The sequence below is a fragment of the Semicossyphus pulcher genome, unplaced genomic scaffold (genome assembly GCF_022749685.1).
Source record: "Semicossyphus pulcher isolate SPU_LCO1_2020_fin unplaced genomic scaffold, fSemPul1.0.p SCAF_11, whole genome shotgun sequence".
Classification (NCBI taxonomy): Eukaryota; Metazoa; Chordata; class Actinopteri; order Labriformes; family Labridae; genus Semicossyphus; species Semicossyphus pulcher.
The window spans coordinates 31,619,031-31,639,899 of NW_027211615.1; positions in this window are offsets into that span (position 1 = coordinate 31,619,031).

Here is a 20,869-nt window from a genome sequence, read left to right on the forward strand (position 1 = left end):
AACTGATTTCATCTTCATTTAACTGATTTCATCGTTAACTGATTTCATCGTTAACTGATTTCATCGTTAACTGATTTCATCTTCATTTAACTGATTTCATCGTTAACTGATTTCATCGTTAACTGATTTCATCGTCAACTGATTTCATCTTTAACTGATTTCATCTTTAACTGATTTCATCTTCATTTAACTGATTTCATCTTCATTTAACTGATTTCATCTTTAACTGATTTCATCTTCATTTAACTGATTTCATCTTTAACTGATTTCATCTTCATTTAACTGATTTCATCTTTAACTGATTTAATCTTTAACTGATTTCATCTTCATTTAACTGATTTCATCGTTAACTGATTTCATCTTCATTTAACTGATTTCATCTTTAACTGATTTCATCGTTAACTGATTTCATCTTCATTTAACTGATTTCATCGTTAACTGATTTCATCTTTAGCTGATTTCATCGTTAACTGATTTCATCTTCATTTAACTGATTTCATCGTTAACTGATTTCATCGTTAACTGATTTCATCTTTAACTGATTTCATCGTTAACTGATTTAATCTTCATGTAACTGATTTCATCTTTAACTGATTTCATCGTTAACTGATTTCATCTTCATTTAACTGATTTCATCGTTAACTGATTTCATCTTCATTTAACTGATTTCATCTTTAACTGATTTCATCTTCATTTAACTGATTTCATCTTTAACTGATTTCATCGTTAACTGATTTCATCTTCATTCAACTGATTTCATCTTTAACTGATTTCATCGTTAACTGATTTCATCTTCATTTAACTGATTTCATCGTTAACTGATTTCATCTTTAACTGATTTCATCGTTAACTGATTTCATCTTCATTTAACTGATTTCATCGTTAACTGATTTCATCTTCATTTAACTGATTTCATCTTTAACTGATTTCATCGTTAACTGATTTCATCTTCATTTAACTGATTTCATCTTTAACTGATTTCATCGTTAACTGATTTCATCTTCATTTAACTGATTTCATCTTCATTTAACTGATTTCATCGTTAACTGATTTCATCGTTAACTGATTTCATCGTTAACTGATTTCATCTTCATTTAACTGATTTCATCGTTAACTGATTTCATCGTTAACTGATTTCATCGTCAACTGATTTCATCTTTAACTGATTTCATCTTTAACTGATTTCATCTTCATTTAACTGATTTCATCTTCATTTAACTGATTTCATCTTTAACTGATTTCATCTTCATTTAACTGATTTCATCTTTAACTGATTTCATCTTCATTTAACTGATTTCATCTTTAACTGATTTAATCTTTAACTGATTTCATCTTCATTTAACTGATTTCATCGTTAACTGATTTCATCTTCATTTAACTGATTTCATCTTTAACTGATTTCATCGTTAACTGATTTCATCTTCATTTAACTGATTTCATCGTTAACTGATTTCATCTTTAGCTGATTTCATCGTTAACTGATTTCATCTTCATTTAACTGATTTCATCGTTAACTGATTTCATCGTTAACTGATTTCATCTTTAACTGATTTCATCGTTAACTGATTTAATCTTCATGTAACTGATTTCATCTGTAACTGATTTCATCTTTAACTGATTTCATCGTTAACTGATTTCATCTTCATTTAACTGATTTCATCGTTAACTGATTTCATCTTCATTTAACTGATATCATCTTTAACTGATTTCATCGTTAACTGATTTCATCTTCATTCAACTGATTTCATTTTCATTCTTCATTTAACTGATTTCATCGTTAACTGATTTCATCTTCATTTAACTGATTTCATCTTTAACTGATTTCATCTTTAACTGATTTCATCTTCATTTAACTGATTTCATTTTCATTCTTCATTTAACTGATTTCATCGTTAACTGATTTCATCTTTAACTGATTTCATCGTTAACTGATTTAATCTTCATTTAACTGATTTCATCTTTAACTGATTTCATCGTTAACTGATTTCATCTTCATTTAACTGATTTCATCGTTAACTGATTTCATCGTTAACTGATTTCATCTTTAACTGATTTCATCGTTAACTGATTTCATCTTCATTTAACTGATTTCATCGTTAACTGATTTCATCTTCATTTAACTGATTTCATCTTTAACTGATTTCATCGTTAACTGATTTCATCTTCATTTAACTGATTTCATCGTTAACTGATTTCATCTTTAACTGATTTCATCGTTAACTGATTTCATCTTTAACTGATTTAATCTTCATGTAACTGATTTCATCTTTAACTGATTTCATCGTTAACTGATTTCATCTTCATTTAACTGATTTCATCTTTAACTGATTTCATCTTCATTTAACTGATTTCATCTTTAACTGATTTCATCGTTAACTGATTTCATCTTCATTTAACTGATTTCATCTTTAACTGATTTCATCGTTAACTGATTTCATCTTCATTTAACTGATTTCATCGTTAACTGATTTCATCTTTAACTGATTTCATCGTTAACTGATTTCATCTTCATTTAACTGATTTCATTTTCATTCTTCATTTAACTGATTTCATCGTTAACTGATTTCATCTTTAACTGATTTCATCGTTAACTGATTTAATCTTCATGTAACTGATTTCATCGTTAACTGATTTCATCTTCATTTAACTGATTTCATCGTTAACTGATTTCATCTTCATTTAACTGATTTCATCTTTAACTGATTTCATCGTTAACTGATTTCATCTTCATTTAACTGATTTCATTTTCATTCTTCATTTAACTGATTTCATCGTTAACTGATTTTATCTTTAACTGATTTCATCGTTAACTGATTTAATCTTCATGTAACTGATTTCATCTGTAACTGATTTCATCTTTAACTGATTTCATCTTCATTTAACTGATTTCATCTTTAACTGATTTCATCGTTAACTGATTTCATCGTTAACTGATTTCATCTTTAACTGATTTCATCGTTAACTGATTTCATCTGTAACTGATTTCATCTTTAACTGATTTCATCGTTTACTGATTTCATCTTCATTTAACTGATTTCATCTTTAACTGATTTCATCTTTAACTGATTTCATCTTCATTTAACTGATTTCATCGTTAACTGATTTCATCTTCATTTAACTGATTTCATCTTTAACTGATTTCATCGTTAACTGATTTCATCTTCATTTAACTGATTTCATCGTTAACTGATTTCATCTGTAACTGATTTCATCTTCATTTAACTGATTTCATCTTTAACTGATTTCATCTTTAACTGATTTCATCGTTAACTGATTTCATCGTTAACTGATTTCATCTTCATTTAACTGATTTCATCTTTAACTGATTTCATCGTTAACTGATTTCATCTTCATTTAACTGATTTCATCGTTAACTGATTTCATCTTTAACTGATTTCATCGTTAACTGATTTAATCTTCATGTAACTGATTTCATCTGTAACTGATTTCATCTTTAACTGATTTCATCGTTAACTGATTTCATCTTCATTTAACTGATTTCATCTTTAACTGATTTCATCGTTAACTGATTTCATCTTCATTTAACTGATTTCATCGTTAACTGATTTCATCTTTAACTGATTTCATCGTTAACTGATTTCATCTTCATTTAACTGATTTCATTTTCATTCTTCATTTAACTGATTTCATCGTTAACTGATTTCATCTTTAACTGATTTCATCGTTAACTGATTTAATCTTCATGTAACTGATTTCATCGTTAACTGATTTCATCTTCATTTAACTGATTTCATCGTTAACTGATTTCATCTTCATTTAACTGATTTCATCTTTAACTGATTTCATCGTTAACTGATTTCATCTTCATTTAACTGATTTCATTTTCATTCTTCATTTAACTGATTTCATCGTTAACTGATTTTATCTTTAACTGATTTCATCGTTAACTGATTTAATCTTCATGTAACTGATTTCATCTGTAACTGATTTCATCTTTAACTGATTTCATCTTCATTTAACTGATTTCATCTTTAACTGATTTCATCGTTAACTGATTTCATCGTTAACTGATTTCATCTTTAACTGATTTCATCGTTAACTGATTTCATCTGTAACTGATTTCATCTTTAACTGATTTCATCGTTTACTGATTTCATCTTCATTTAACTGATTTCATCTTTAACTGATTTCATCTTTAACTGATTTCATCTTCATTTAACTGATTTCATCGTTAACTGATTTCATCTTCATTTAACTGATTTCATCTTTAACTGATTTCATCGTTAACTGATTTCATCTTCATTTAACTGATTTCATCGTTAACTGATTTCATCTGTAACTGATTTCATCTTCATTTAACTGATTTCATCTTTAACTGATTTCATCTTTAACTGATTTCATCGTTAACTGATTTCATCGTTAACTGATTTCATCTTCATTTAACTGATTTCATCTTTAACTGATTTCATCGTTAACTGATTTCATCTTCATTTAACTGATTTCATCGTTAACTGATTTCATCTTTAACTGATTTCATCGTTAACTGATTTAATCTTCATGTAACTGATTTCATCTGTAACTGATTTCATCTTTAACTGATTTCATCGTTAACTGATTTCATCTTCATTTAACTGATTTCATCGTTAACTGATTTCATCTTCATTTAACTGATTTCATCGTTAACTGATTTCATCGTTAACTGATTTCATCTTCATTTAACTGATTTCATCGTTAACTGATTTCATCTTCATTTAACTGATTTCACCGTTAACTGATTTCATCTTCATTTAACTTATTTCATCTTTAACTGATTTCATCGTTAACTGATTTCATCTTCATTTAACTGATTTCATCTTTAACTGATTTCATCGTTAACTGATTTCATCTTCATTTAACTGATTACATTTTCATTCTTCATTTAACTGATTTCATCGTTAACTGATTTCATCTTTAACTGATTTCATCGTTAACTGATTTAATCTTCATGTAACTGATTTCATCTGTAACTGATTTCATCTTCATGTAACTGATTTCATCTTCATTTAACTGATTTCATCTTCATTTAACTGATTTCATCTTTAACTGATTTCATCGTTAACTGATTTCATCTTCATTCAACTGATTTCATCTTTAACTGATTTCATCGTTAACTGATTTCATCTTCATTTAACTGATTTCATCGTTAACTGATTTCATCTTTAGCTGATTTCATCGTTAACTGATTTCATCTTCATTTAACTGATTTCATCGTTAACTGATTTCATCGTTAACTGATTTCATCTTCATTTAACTTATTTCATCTTCATTTAACTGATTTCATCGTTAACTGATTTCATCTTCATTTAACTGATTTCATCGTTAACTGATTTCATCGTTAACTGATTTCATCTTCATTTAACTGATTTCATCTTCATTTAACTGATTTCATCGTTAACTGATTTCATCTTCATTCTTCATTTAACTGATTTCATCTTTAACTGATTTCATCTTCATTTAACTGATTTCATCTTTAACTGATTTCATCTTCATTTAACTGATTTCATCGTTAACTGATTTTATCTTCCTTAAACTGATTTTATCTTTAGCTGATTTCATCGTTAACTGATTTCATCTTCATGTAACTGATTTCATCGTTAACTGATTTCATCGTTAACTGATTTCATCTTTAACTGATTTCATCTTCATTTAACTGATTTCATCTTTAACTGATTTCATCGTTAAGTGATTTCATCGTTAAGTGATTTCATCTTCATTTAACTGATTTCATCGTTAACTGATTTCATCTTCATTTAACTGATTTCATCTTTAACTGATTTCATCGTTAACTGATTTCATCTTCATTTAACTGATTTCATCGTTAACTGATTTCATCTTTAACTGATTTCATCGTTAACTGATTTTATCTTCATGTAACTGATTTCATCTGTAACTGATTTCATCTTTAACTGATTTCATCGTTAACTGATTTCATCTTCATTTAACTGATTTCATCGTTAACTGATTTCATCTTCATTTAACTGATTTCATCGTTAACTGATTTCATCTTCATTTAACTGATTTCATCGTTAACTGATTTCATCTTCATTTAACTGATTTCACCGTTAACTGATTTCATCTTCATTTAACTGATTTCATCTTTAACTGATTTCATCGTTAACTGATTTCATCTTCATTTAACTGATTTCATCTTTAACTGATTTCATCGTTAACTGATTTCATCTTCATTTAACTGATTACATTTTCATTCTTCATTTAACTGATTTCATCGTTAACTGATTTCATCTTTAACTGATTTCATCGTTAACTGATTTAATCTTCATGTAACTGATTTCATCTGTAACTGATTTCATTTTCATGTAACTGATTTCATCTTCATTTAACTGATTTCATCGTTAACTGATTTCATCGTTAACTGATTTCATCTTCATTTAACTGATTTCATCTTCATTTAACTGATTTCATCGTTAACTGATTTCATCTTCATTTAACTGATTTCATCGTTAACTGATTTCATCTTCATTCTTCATTTAACTGATTTCATCTTTAACTGATTTCATCTTCATTTAACTGATTTCATCTTTAACTGATTTCATCTTCATTTAACTGATTTCATCGTTAACTGATTTTATCTTCCTTAAACTGATTTTATCTTTAGCTGATTTCATCGTTAACTGATTTCATCTTCATGTAACTGATTTCATCGTTAACTGATTTCATCGTTAACTGATTTCATCTTTAACTGATTTCATCGTTAACTGATTTCATCTTCATTTAACTGATTTCATCTTTAACTGATTTCATCGTTAAGTGATTTCATCTTCATTTAACTGATTTCATCGTTAACTGATTTCATCTTCATTTAACTGATTTCATCTTTAACTGATTTCATCGTTAACTGATTTCATCTTCATTTAACTGATTTCATCGTTAACTGATTTCATCTTTAACTGATTTCATCGTTAACTGATTTTATCTTCATGTAACTGATTTCATCTGTAACTGATTTCATCTTTAACTGATTTCATCGTTAACTGATTTCATCTTCATTTAACTGATTTCATCGTTAACTGATTTCATCTTCATTTAACTGATTTCATCGTTAACTGATTTCATCTTCATTTAACTGATTTCATCGTTAACTGATTTCATCTTCATTTAACTGATTTCACCGTTAACTGATTTCATCTTCATTTAACTGATTTCATCTTTAACTGATTTCATCGTTAACTGATTTCATCTTCATTTAACTGATTTCATCTTTAACTGATTTCATCGTTAACTGATTTCATCTTCATTTAACTGATTACATTTTCATTCTTCATTTAACTGATTTCATCGTTAACTGATTTCATCGTTAACTGATTTAATCTTCATGTAACTGATTTCATCTGTAACTGATTTCATCTTCATGTAACTGATTTCATCTTCATTTAACTGATTTCATCGTTAACTGATTTCATCGTTAACTGATTTCATCTTCATTTAACTGATTTCATCTTCATTTAACTGATTTCATCTTCATTTAACTGATTTCATCGTTAACTGATTTCATCTTCATTTAACTGATTTCATCTTTAACTGATTTCATCGTTAACTGATTTCATCTTCATTTAACTGATTTCATCGTTAACTGATTTCATCTTCATTTAACTGATTTCATCTTTAACTGATTTCATCTTTAACTGATTTCATCGTTAACTGATTTCATCTTCATTTAACTGATTTCATTTTCATTCTTCATTTAACTGATTTCATCTTTAACTGATTTCATCTTCATTTAACTGATTTAATCTTTAACTGATTTAATCTTCATGTAACTGATTTCATCTGTAACTGATTTCATCTTCATGTAACTGATTTCATCTTTAACTGATTTCATCGTTAACTGATTTCATCTTCACTTAACTGATTTCATCTTTAACTGATTTCACCGTTAACTGATTTCATCTTCATTTAACTGATTTCATCGTTAACTGATTTCATCTGTAACTGATTTCATCTTCATGTAACTGATTTCATCTTTAACTGATTTCATCGTTAACTGATTTCATCTTCATTTAACTGATTTCATCTTTAACTGATTTCATCGTTAACTGATTTCATCTTCATTTAACTGATTTCATCGTTAACTGATTTCATCTTTAACTGATTTCATCGTTAACTGATTTAATCTTCATGTAACTGATTTCATCTGTAACTGATTTCATCTTTAACTGATTTCATCGTTAACTGATTTCATCTTCATTTAACTGATTTCATCGTTAACTGATTTCATCTTTAACTGATTTCATCGTTAACTGATTTCATCTTCATTTAACTGATTTCATTTTCATTCTTCATTTAACTGATTTCATCTTTAACTGATTGCATCTTCATTTAACTGATTTAATCTTTAACTGATTTAATCTTCATGTAACTGATTTCATCTGTAACTGATTTCATCTTCATGTAACTGATTTCATCTGTAACTGATTTCATCTGTAACTGATTTCATCTTTAACTGATTTCATCTTCATTTAACTGATTTCATCGTTAACTGATTTCATCTTCATTTAACTGATTTCATCTTTAACTGATTTCATCGTTAACTGATTTCATCTTCATTTAACTGATTTCATTTTCATTCTTCATTTAACTGATTTCATCTTTAACTGATTTCATCTTCATTTAACTGATTTCATCTTTAACTGATTAAATCTTCATGTAACTGATTTCATCTGTAACTGATTTCATCTTCATTTAACTGATTTCATCTTTAACTGATTTCATCGTTAACTGATTTCATCTTCATTTAACTGATTTCATCTTTAACTGATTTCATCGTTAACTGATTTCATCTTCATTTAACTGATTTCATTTTCATTCTTCATTTAACTGATTTCATCTTTAACTGATTTCATCTTCATGTAACTGATTTCATCTTCATGTAACTGATTTCATCTTTAACTGATTTCATCTTTAACTGATTTCATCGTTAACTGATTTCATCTTCATTTAACTGATTTCATTTTCATTCTTCATTTAACTGATTTCATCGTTAACTGATTTCATCTTCATTTAACTGATTTCATCGTTAACTGATTTCATCGTTAACTGATTTCATCTTCATTTAACTGATTTCATTTTCATTCTTCATTTAACTGATTTCATCTTTAACTGATTTCATCTTCATTTAACTGATTTCATCTTTAACTGATTAAATCTTCATGTAACTGATTTCATCTGTAACTGATTTCATCTTCATGTAACTGATTTCATCTTTAACTGATTTCATCGTTAACTGATTTCATCTTCATTTAACTGATTTCATTTTCATTCTTCATTTAACTGATTTCATCTTTAACTGATTTCATCTTCATGTAACTTATTTCATCTTTAACTGATTTCATCGTTAACTGATTTCATCTTCATTTAACTGATTTCATCTTTAACTGATTTCATCTTCATGTAACTGATTTCATCTTTAACTGATTTCATCGTTAACTGATTTCATCTTCATTTAACTGATTTCATTTTCATTATTCATTTAACTGATTTCATCGTTAACTGATTTCATCTTTAATTGATTTCATCGTTAACTGATTTAATCTTCATGTAACTGATTTCATCTGTAACTGATTTCATCGTTAACTGATTTCATTCTTCATTTAACTGATTTCATCTTCATGTAACTGATTTCATCTGTAACTGATTTCATCGTTAACTGATTTCATCTTCATTTAACTGATTTCATCTTTAACTGATTTCATCGTTAACTGATTTCATCTTCATTTAACTGATTTCATCGTTAACTGATTTCATCTTCATTTAACTGATTTCATCTTTAACTGATTTCATCGTTAACTGATTTAATCTTCATGTAACTGATTTCATCTGTAACTGATTTCATCTTTAACTGATTTCATCGTTAACTGATTTCATCTTCATTTAACTGATTTCATCGTTAACTGATTTCATCTTCATTTAACTGATTTCATCTTTAACTGATTTCATCGTTAACTGATTTCATCTTCATTTAACTGATTTCATCGTTAACTGATTTCATCTTCATTTAACTGATTTCATCGTTAACTGATTTCATCTTCATTTAACTGATTTCATCTTTAACTGATTTCATCGTTAACTGATTTCATCTTCATTTAACTGATTTCATCGTTAACTGATTTCATCTTCATTTAACTGATTTCATCTTTAACTGATTTCATCGTTAACTGATTTCATCTTCATTTAACTGATTTCATCGTTAACTGATTTCATCTTCATTTAACTGATTTCATCTTTAACTGTTTTCATCGTTAACTGATTTCATCTTCATTTAACTGATTTCATCTTTAACTGATTTCATCGTTAACTGATTTCATCTTCATTTAACTGATTTCATTTTCATTCTTCATTTAACTGATTTCATCTTTAACTGATTTCATCTTCATGTAACTGATTTCATCTTTAACTGATTTCATCGTTAACTGATTTCATCTTCATTTAACTGATTTCATCTTTAACTGATTTCATCTTCATGTAACTGATTTCATCTTTAACTGATTTCATCTTTAACTGATTTCATCGTTAACTGATTTCATCTTCATTTAACTGATTTCATTTTCATTCTTCATTTAACTGATTTCATCGTTAACTGATTTCATCTTTAACTGATTTCATCGTTAACTGATTTAATCTTCATGTAACTGATTTCATCTGTAACTGATTTCATCGTTAACTGATTTCATCCTTCATTTAACTGATTTCATCTTTAACTGATTTCATCGTTAACTGATTTCATCTTCATTTAACTGATTTCATCGTTAACTGATTTCATCTTCATTTAACTGATTTCATCTTTAACTGATTTCATCGTTAACTGATTTAATCTTCATGTAACTGATTTCATCTGTAACTGATTTCATCTTTAACTGATTTCATCGTTAACTGATTTCATCTTCATTTAACTGATTTCATCGTTAACTGATTTCATCTTCATTTAACTGATTTCATCTTTAACTGATTTCATCGTTAACTGATTTCATCTTCATTTAACTGATTTCATCGTTAACTGATTTCATCTTCATTTAACTGATTTCATCGTTAACTGATTTCATCTTCATTTAACTGATTTCATCTTTAACTGATTTCATCGTTAAATGATTTCATCTTCATTTAACTGATTTCATCGTTAACTGATTTCATCTTCATTTAACTGATTTCATCTTTAACTGTTTTCATCGTTAACTGATTTAATCTTCATGTAACTGATTTCATCTGTAACTGATTTCATCTTTAACTGATTTCATCGTTAACTGATTTCATCTTCATTTAACTGATTTCATTTTCATTCTTCATTTAACTGATTTCATCGTTAACTGATTTCATCTTTAACTGATTTCATCGTTAACTGATTTAATCTTCATGTAACTGATTTCATCTGTAACTGATATCATCGTTAACTGATTTCATCGTTAACTGATTTCATCTTCATTTAACTGATTTCATCTTTAACTGATTTCATCGTTAACTGATTTCATCTTTAACTGATTTCATCGTTAACTGATTTCATCTTCATTTAACTGATTTCATCTTTAACTGATTTCATCGTTAACTGATTTCATCTTCATTTAACTGATTTCATTTTCATTCTTCATTTAACTGATTTCATCTTTAACTGATTTAATCTTCATTTAACTGATTTAATCTTTAACTGATTTCATCTTCATTTAACTGATTTCATCTTCATTTAACTGATTTCATCGTTAATTGATTTCATCTTCATTTAACTGATTTCATCTTTAACTGATTTCATCGTTAACTGATTTCATCTTCATTTAACTGATTTCATCGTTAACTGATTTCATCGTTAACTGATTTCATCTTTAACTGATTTCATCGTTAACTGATTTCATCTTCATTTAACTGATTTCATCTTTAACTGATTTCATCGTTAACTGATTTCATCTTCATTTAACTGATTTCATCGTTAACTGATTTCATCGTTAACTGATTTCATCTTTAACTGATTTCATCGTTAACTGATTTCATCTTTAACTGATTTCATCGTTAACTGATTTCATCTTCATTTAACTGATTTCATTTTCATTCTTCATTTAACTGATTTCATCGTTAACTGATTTCATCTTCATTTAACTGATTTCATCGTTAACTGATTTCATCGTAAACTGATTTCATCTTTAACTGATTTCATCGTTAACTGATTTCATCTGTAACTGATTTCATCTTTAACTGATTTCATCGTTAACTGATTTCATCTTCATTTAACTGATTTCATCTTTAACTGATTTCATCGTTAACTGATTTCATCTTCATTTAACTGATTTCATCTTTAACTGATTTCATCGTTAACTGATTTCATCTTCATTTAACTGATTTCATCGTTAACTGATTTCATCGTTAACTGATTTCATCGTTAACTGATTTCATCGTTAACTGATTTCATCTTCATTTAACTGATTTCATTTTCATTCTTCATTTAACTGATTTCATCGTTAACTGATTTCATCTTTAACTGATTTCATCGTTAACTGATTTAATCTTCATGTAACTGATTTCATCTGTAACTGATTTCATCTTTAACTGATTTCATCGTTAACTGATTTCATCTTCATTTAACTGATGTCATCGTTAACTGATTTCATCTTCATTTAACTGATTTCATCTTTAACTGATTTCATCTTCATTTAACTGATTTCATCGTTAACTGATTTCATCTTCATTTAACTGATTTCATCTTTAACTGATTTCATCGTTAACTGATTTCATCTTCATTTAACTGATTTCATCGTTAACTGATTTCATCGTTAACTGATTTCATCTTTAACTGATTTCATCGTTAACTGATTTCATCTTCATTTAAGTGATTTCATTTTCATTCTTCATTTAACTGATTTCATCGTTAACTGATTTCATCTTCATTTAACTGATTTCATCGTTAACTGATTTCATCGTTAACTGATTTCATCTTTAACTGATTTCATCGTTAACTGATTTCATCTTCATTTAACTGATTTCATTTTCATTCTTCATTTAACTGATTTCATCGTTAACTGATTTCATCTTTAACTGATTTCATCGTTAACTGATTTAATCTTCATGTAACTGATTTCATCTGTAACTGATTTCATCTTTAACTGATTTCATCGTTAACTGATTTCATCTTCATTTAACTGATTTCATCTTTAACTGATTTCATCGTTAACTGATTTCATCTTCATTTAACTGATTTCATCGTTAACTGATTTCATCTTTAACTGATTTCATCGTTAACTGATTTCATCTTCATTTAACTGATTTCATTTTCATTCTTCATTTAACTGATTTCATCTTTAACTGATTTCATCGTTAACTGATTTAATCTTCATGTAACTGATTTCATCTGTAACTGATTTCATCTTTAACTGATTTCATCGTTAACTGATTTCATCTTCATTTAACTGATTTCATCTTCATTTAACTGATTTCATCTTTAACTGATTTCATCGTTAACTGATTTCATCTTCATTTAACTGATTTCATCGTTAACTGATTTCATCTTCATTTAACTGATTTCATCTTCATTTAACTGATTTCATCGTTAACTGATTTCATCTTCATTTAACTGATTTCATCGTTAACTGATTTCATCGTTAAGTGATTTCATCTTTAACTGATTTCATCGTTAACTGATTTCATCTTCATTTAACTGATTTCATTTTCATTCTTCATTTAACTGATTTCATCGTTAACTGATTTCATCTTCATTTAACTGATTTCATCGTTAACTGATTTCATCGTAAACTGATTTCATCTTTAACTGATTTCATCGTTAACTGATTTCATCTGTAACTGATTTCATCTTTAACTGATTTCATCGTTAACTGATTTCATCTTCATTTAACTGATTTCATCTTTAACTGATTTCATCGTTAACTGATTTCATCTTCATTTAACTGATTTCATCTTTAACTGATTTCATCGTTAACTGATTTCATCTTTAACTGATTTCATCGTTAACTGATTTCATCTTCATTTAACTGATTTCATCTTCATTTAACTGATTTCATCTTTAACTGATTTCATCGTTAACTGATTTCATCTTCATTTAACTGATTTCATCGTTAACTGATTTCATCTTCATTTAACTGATTTCATCTTCATTTAACTGATTTCATCGTTAACTGATTTCATCTTCATTTAACTGATTTCATCGTTAACTGATTTCATCGTTAAGTGATTTCATCTTTAACTGATTTCATCGTTAACTGATTTCATCTTCATTTAACTGATTTCATTTTCATTCTTCATTTAACTGATTTCATCGTTAACTGATTTCATCTTCATTTAACTGATTTCATCGTTAACTGATTTCATCGTAAACTGATTTCATCTTTAACTGATTTCATCGTTAACTGATTTCATCTGTAACTGATTTCATCTTTAACTGATTTCATCGTTAACTGATTTCATCTTCATTTAACTGATTTCATCTTTAACTGATTTCATCGTTAACTGATTTCATCTTCATTTAACTGATTTCATCTTTAACTGATTTCATCGTTAACTGATTTCATCTTCATTTAACTGATTTCATCGTTAACTGATTTCATCGTTAACTGATTTCATCTTTAACTGATTTCATCGTTAACTGATTTCATCTTTAACTGATTTCATCGTTAACTGATTTCATCTTCATTTAACTGATTTCATCTTTAACTGATTTCATCGTTAACTGATTTCATCTTCATTTAACTGATTTCATCGTTAACTGATTTCATCTTTAACTGATTTCATCGTTAACTGATTTCATCTTCATTTAACTGATTTCATTTTCATTCTTCATTTAACTGATTTCATCTTTAACTGATTTCATCGTTAACTGATTTAATCTTCATGTAACTGATTTCATCTGTAACTGATTTCATCTTTAACTGATTTCATCGTTAACTGATTTCATCTTCATTTAACTGATTTCATCTTCATTTAACTGATTTCATCTTTAACTGATTTCATCGTTAACTGATTTCATCTTCATTTAACTGATTTCATCGTTAACTGATTTCATCTTCATTTAACTGATTTCATCTTTAACTGATTTCATCGTTAACTGATTTCATCTTCATTTAACTGATTTCATCTTCATTTAACTGATTTCATCGTTTACTGATTTCATCTTCATTTAACTGATTTCATCTTTAACTGATTTCATCTTCATTTAACTGATTTCATCTTCATTCTTCATTTAACTGATTTCATCTTTAACTGATTTCATCTTCATTTAACTGATTTCATTTTCATTCTTCATTTAACTGATTTCATCGTTAACTGATTTCATCTTTAACTGATTTCATCGTTAACTGATTTAATCTTCATGTAACTGATTTCATCTGTAACTGATTTCATCTTTAACTGATTTCATCATTAACTGATTTCATCTTCATTTAACTGATTTCATCTTCATTTAACTGATTTCATCTTTAACTGATTTCATCGTTAACTGATTTCATCGTTAACTGATTTCATCTTTAACTGATTTCATCGTTAACTGATTTCATCTTCATTTAACTGATTTCATCGTTAACTGATTTCATCTTCATTTAACTGATTTCATCTTTAACTGATTTCATCGTTAACTGATTTCTTCTTCATTTAACTGATTTCATCGTTAACTGATTTCATCTTTAACTGATTTCATCGTTAACTGATTTCATCTTTAACTGATTTCATCGTTAACTGATTTCTTCTTCATTTAACTGATTTCATCTTTAACTGATTTCATCGTTAACTGATTTCATCTTCATTCAACTGATTTCATCTTTAACTGATTTCATCGTTAACTGATTTCATCTTCATTTAACTGATTTCATCGTTAACTGATTTCATCTTTAACTGATTTCATCGTTAACTGATTTCATCTTCATTTAACTGATTTCATTTTCATTCTTCATTTAACTGATTTCATCGTTAACTGATTTCATCTTTAACTGATTTCATCGTTAACTGATTTAATCTTCATGTAACTGATTTCATCTGTAACTGATTTCATCTTTAACTGATTTCATCGTTAACTGATTTCATCTTCATTTAACTGATTTCATCGTTAACTGATTTCATCTTCATTTAACTGATTTCATCTTCATTTAACTGATTTCATTTTCATTCTTCATTTAACTGATTTCATCGTTAACTGATTTCATCTTTAACTGATTTCATCGTTAACTGATTTAATCTTCATGTAACTGATTTCATCTGTAACTGATTTCATCTTTAACTGATTTCATCGTTAACTGATTTCATCTTCATTTAACTGATTTCATCGTTAACTGATTTCATCTTCATTTAACTGATTTCATCTTTAACTGATTTCATCGTTAACTGATTTCATCTTCATTTAACTGATTTCATCGTTAACTGATTTCATCTTTAACTGATTTCATCGTTAACTGATTTCATCTTCATTTAACTGATTTCATTTTCATTCTTCATTTAACTGATTTCATCTTTAACTGATTTCATCGTTAACTGATTTAATCTTCATGTAACTGATTTCATCTGTAACTGATTTCATCTTTAACTGATTTCATCGTTAACTGATTTCATCTTCATTTAACTGATTTCATCTTCATTTAACTGATTTCATCTTTAACTGATTTCATCGTTAACTGATTTCATCTTCATTTAACTGATTTCATCGTTAACTGATTTCATCTTCATTTAACTGATTTCATCTTCATTTAACTGATTTCATCGTTAACTGATTTCATCTTCATTTAACTGATTTCATCGTTAACTGATTTCATCGTTAACTGATTTCATCTTTAACTGATTTCATCGTTAACTGATTTCATCTTCATTTAACTGATTTCATTTTCATTCTTCATTTAACTGATTTCATCGTTAACTGATTTCATCTTCATTTAACTGATTTCATCGTTAACTGATTTCATCGTAAACTGATTTCATCTTTAACTGATTTCATCGTTAACTGATTTCATCTGTAACTGATTTCATCTTTAACTGATTTCATCGTTAACTGATTTCATCTTCATTTAACTGATTTCATCTTTAACTGATTTCATCGTTAACTGATTTCATCTTCATTTAACTGATTTCATCTTTAACTGATTTCATCGTTAACTGATTTCATCTTCATTTAACTGATTTCATCGTTAACTGATTTCATCGTTAACTGATTTCATCTTTAACTGATTTCATCGTTAACTGATTTCATCTTTAACTGATTTCATCGTTAACTGATTTCATCTTCATTTAACTGATTTCATTTTCATTCTTCATTTAACTGATTTCATCGTTAACTGATTTCATCTTTAACTGATTTCATCGTTAACTGATTTAATCTTCATGTAACTGATTTCATCTGTAACTGATTTCATCTTTAACTGATTTCATCGTTAACTGATTTCATCTTCATTTAACTGATTTCATCTTTAACTGATTTCATCGTTAACTGATTTCATCTTCATTTAACTGATTTCATCGTTAACTGATTTCATCTTTAACTGATTTCATCGTTAACTGATTTCATCTTCATTTAACTGATTTCATTTTCATTCTTCATTTAACTGATTTCATCTTTAACTGATTTCATCGTTAACTGATTTAATCTTCATGTAACTGATTTCATCTGTAACTGATTTCATCTTTAACTGATTTCATCGTTAACTGATTTCATCTTCATTTAACTGATTTCATCTTCATTTAACTGATTTCATCGTTAACTGATTTCATCGTTAACTGATTTCATCTTTAACTGATTTCATCGTTAACTGATTTCATCTTTAACTGATTTCATCGTTAACTGATTTCATCTTCATTTAACTGATTTCATTTTCATTCTTCATTTAACTGATTTCATCGTTAACTGATTTCATCTTTAACTGATTTCATCGTTAACTGATTTAATCTTCATGTAACTGATTTCATCTGTAACTGATTTCATCTTTAACTGATTTCATCGTTAACTGATTTCATCTTCATTTAACTGATGTCATCGTTAACTGATTTCATCTTCATTTAACTGATTTCATCTTTAACTGATTTCATCTTCATTTAACTGATTTCATCGTTAACTGATTTCATCTTCATTTAACTGATTTCATCTTTAACTGATTTCATCGTTAACTGATTTCATCTTCATTTAACTGATTTCATCGTTAACTGATTTCATCGTTAACTGATTTCATCTTTAACTGATTTCATCGTTAACTGATTTCATCTTCATTTAAGTGATTTCATTTTCATTCTTCATTTAACTGATTTCATCGTTAACTGATTTCATCTTCATTTAACTGATTTCATCGTTAACTGATTTCATCGTTAACTGATTTCATCTTTAACTGATTTCATCGTTAACTGATTTCATCTTCATTTAACTGATTTCATTTTCATTCTTCATTTAACTGATTTCATCGTTAACTGATTTCATCTTTAACTGATTTCATCGTTAACTGATTTAATCTTCATGTAACTGATTTCATCTGTAACTGATTTCATCTTTAACTGATTTCATCGTTAACTGATTTCATCTTCATTTAACTGATTTCATCTTTAACTGATTTCATCGTTAACTGATTTCATCTTCATTTAACTGATTTCATCGTTAACTGATTTCATCTTTAACTGATTTCATCGTTAACTGATTTCATCTTCATTTAACTGATTTCATTTTCATTCTTCATTTAACTGATTTCATCTTTAACTGATTTCATCGTTAACTGATTTAATCTTCATGTAACTGATTTCATCTGTAACTGATTTCATCTTTAACTGATTTCATCGTTAACTGATTTCATCTTCATTTAACTGATTTCATCTTCATTTAACTGATTTCATCTTTAACTGATTTCATCGTTAACTGATTTCATCTTCATTTAACTGATTTCATCGTTAACTGATTTCATCTTCATTTAACTGATTTCATCTTCATTTAACTGATTTCATCGTTAACTGATTTCATCTTCATTTAACTGATTTCATCGTTAACTGATTTCATCGTTAAGTGATTTCATCTTTAACTGATTTCATCGTTAACTGATTTCATCTTCATTTAACTGATTTCATTTTCATTCTTCATTTAACTGATTTCATCGTTAACTGATTTCATCTTCATTTAACTGATTTCATCGTTAACTGATTTCATCGTAAACTGATTTCATCTTTAACTGATTTCATCGTTAACTGATTTCATCTGTAACTGATTTCATCTTTAACTGATTTCATCGTTAACTGATTTCATCTTCATTTAACTGATTTCATCTTTAACTGATTTCATCGTTAACTGATTTCATCTTCATTTAACTGATTTCATCTTTAACTGATTTCATCGTTAACTGATTTCATCTTCATTTAACTGATTTCATCGTTAACTGATTTCATCGTTAACTGATTTCATCTTTAACTGATTTCATCGTTAACTGATTTCATCTTTAACTGATTTCATCGTTAACTGATTTCATCTTCATTTAACTGATTTCATTTTCATTCTTCATTTAACTGATTTCATCGTTAACTGATTTCATCTTTAACTGATTTCATCGTTAACTGATTTAATCTTCATGTAACTGATTTCATCTGTAACTGATTTCATCTTTAACTGATTTCATCGTTAACTGATTTCATCTTCATTTAACTGATTTCATCTTTAACTGATTTCATCGTTAACTGATTTCATCTTCATTTAACTGATTTCATCGTTAACTGATTTCATCTTTAACTGATTTCATCGTTAACTGATTTCATCTTCATTTAACTGATTTCATTTTCATTCTTCATTTAACTGATTTCATCTTTAACTGATTTCATCGTTAACTGATTTAATCTTCATGTAACTGATTTCATCTGTAACTGATTTCATCTTTAACTGATTTCATCGTTAACTGATTTCATCTTCATTTAACTGATTTCATCTTCATTTAACTGATTTCATCTTTAACTGATTTCATCGTTAACTGATTTCATCTTCATTTAACTGATTTCATCGTTAACTGATTTCATCTTCATTTAACTGATTTCATCTTTAACTGATTTCATCGTTAACTGATTTCATCTTCATTTAACTGATTTCATCTTCATTTAACTGATTTCATCGTTTACTGATTTCATCTTCATTTAACTGATTTCATCTTTAACTGATTTCATCTTCATTTAACTGATTTCATCTTCATTCTTCATTTAACTGATTTCATCTTTAACTGATTTCATCTTCATTTAACTGATTTCCTTTTCATTCTTCATTTAACTGATTTCATCGTTAACTGATTTCATCTTTAACTGATTTCATCGTTAACTGATTTAATCTTCATGTAACTGATTTCATCTGTAACTGATTTCATCTTTAACTGATTTCATCGTTAACTGATTTCATCTTCATTTAACTGATTTCATCGTTAACTGATTTCATTTTCATTTAACTGATTTCATCTTTAACTGATTTCATCGTTAACTGATTTCATCTTCATTTAACTGATTTCATTTTCATTCTTCATTTAACTGATTTCATCGTTAACTGATTTCATCTTTAACTGATTTCATCGTTAACTGATTTAATCTTCATGTAACTGATTTCATCTGTAACTGATTTCATCTTTAACTGATTTCATCGTTAACTGATTTCATCTTCATTTAACTGATTTCATCGTTAACTGATTTCATCTTTATTTAACTGATTTCATCTTTAACTGATTTCATCTTTAACTGATTTAATCTTCATGTAACTGATTTCATCTGTAACTGATTTCATCTTTAACTGATTTCATCGTTAACTGATTTCATCTTCATTTAACTGATTTCATTTTCATTCTTCATTTAACTGATTTCATCGTTAACTGATTTCATCGTTAACTGATTTCATCGTTAACTGATTTAATCTTCATGTAACTGATTTCATCTGTAACTGATTTCATCTTCA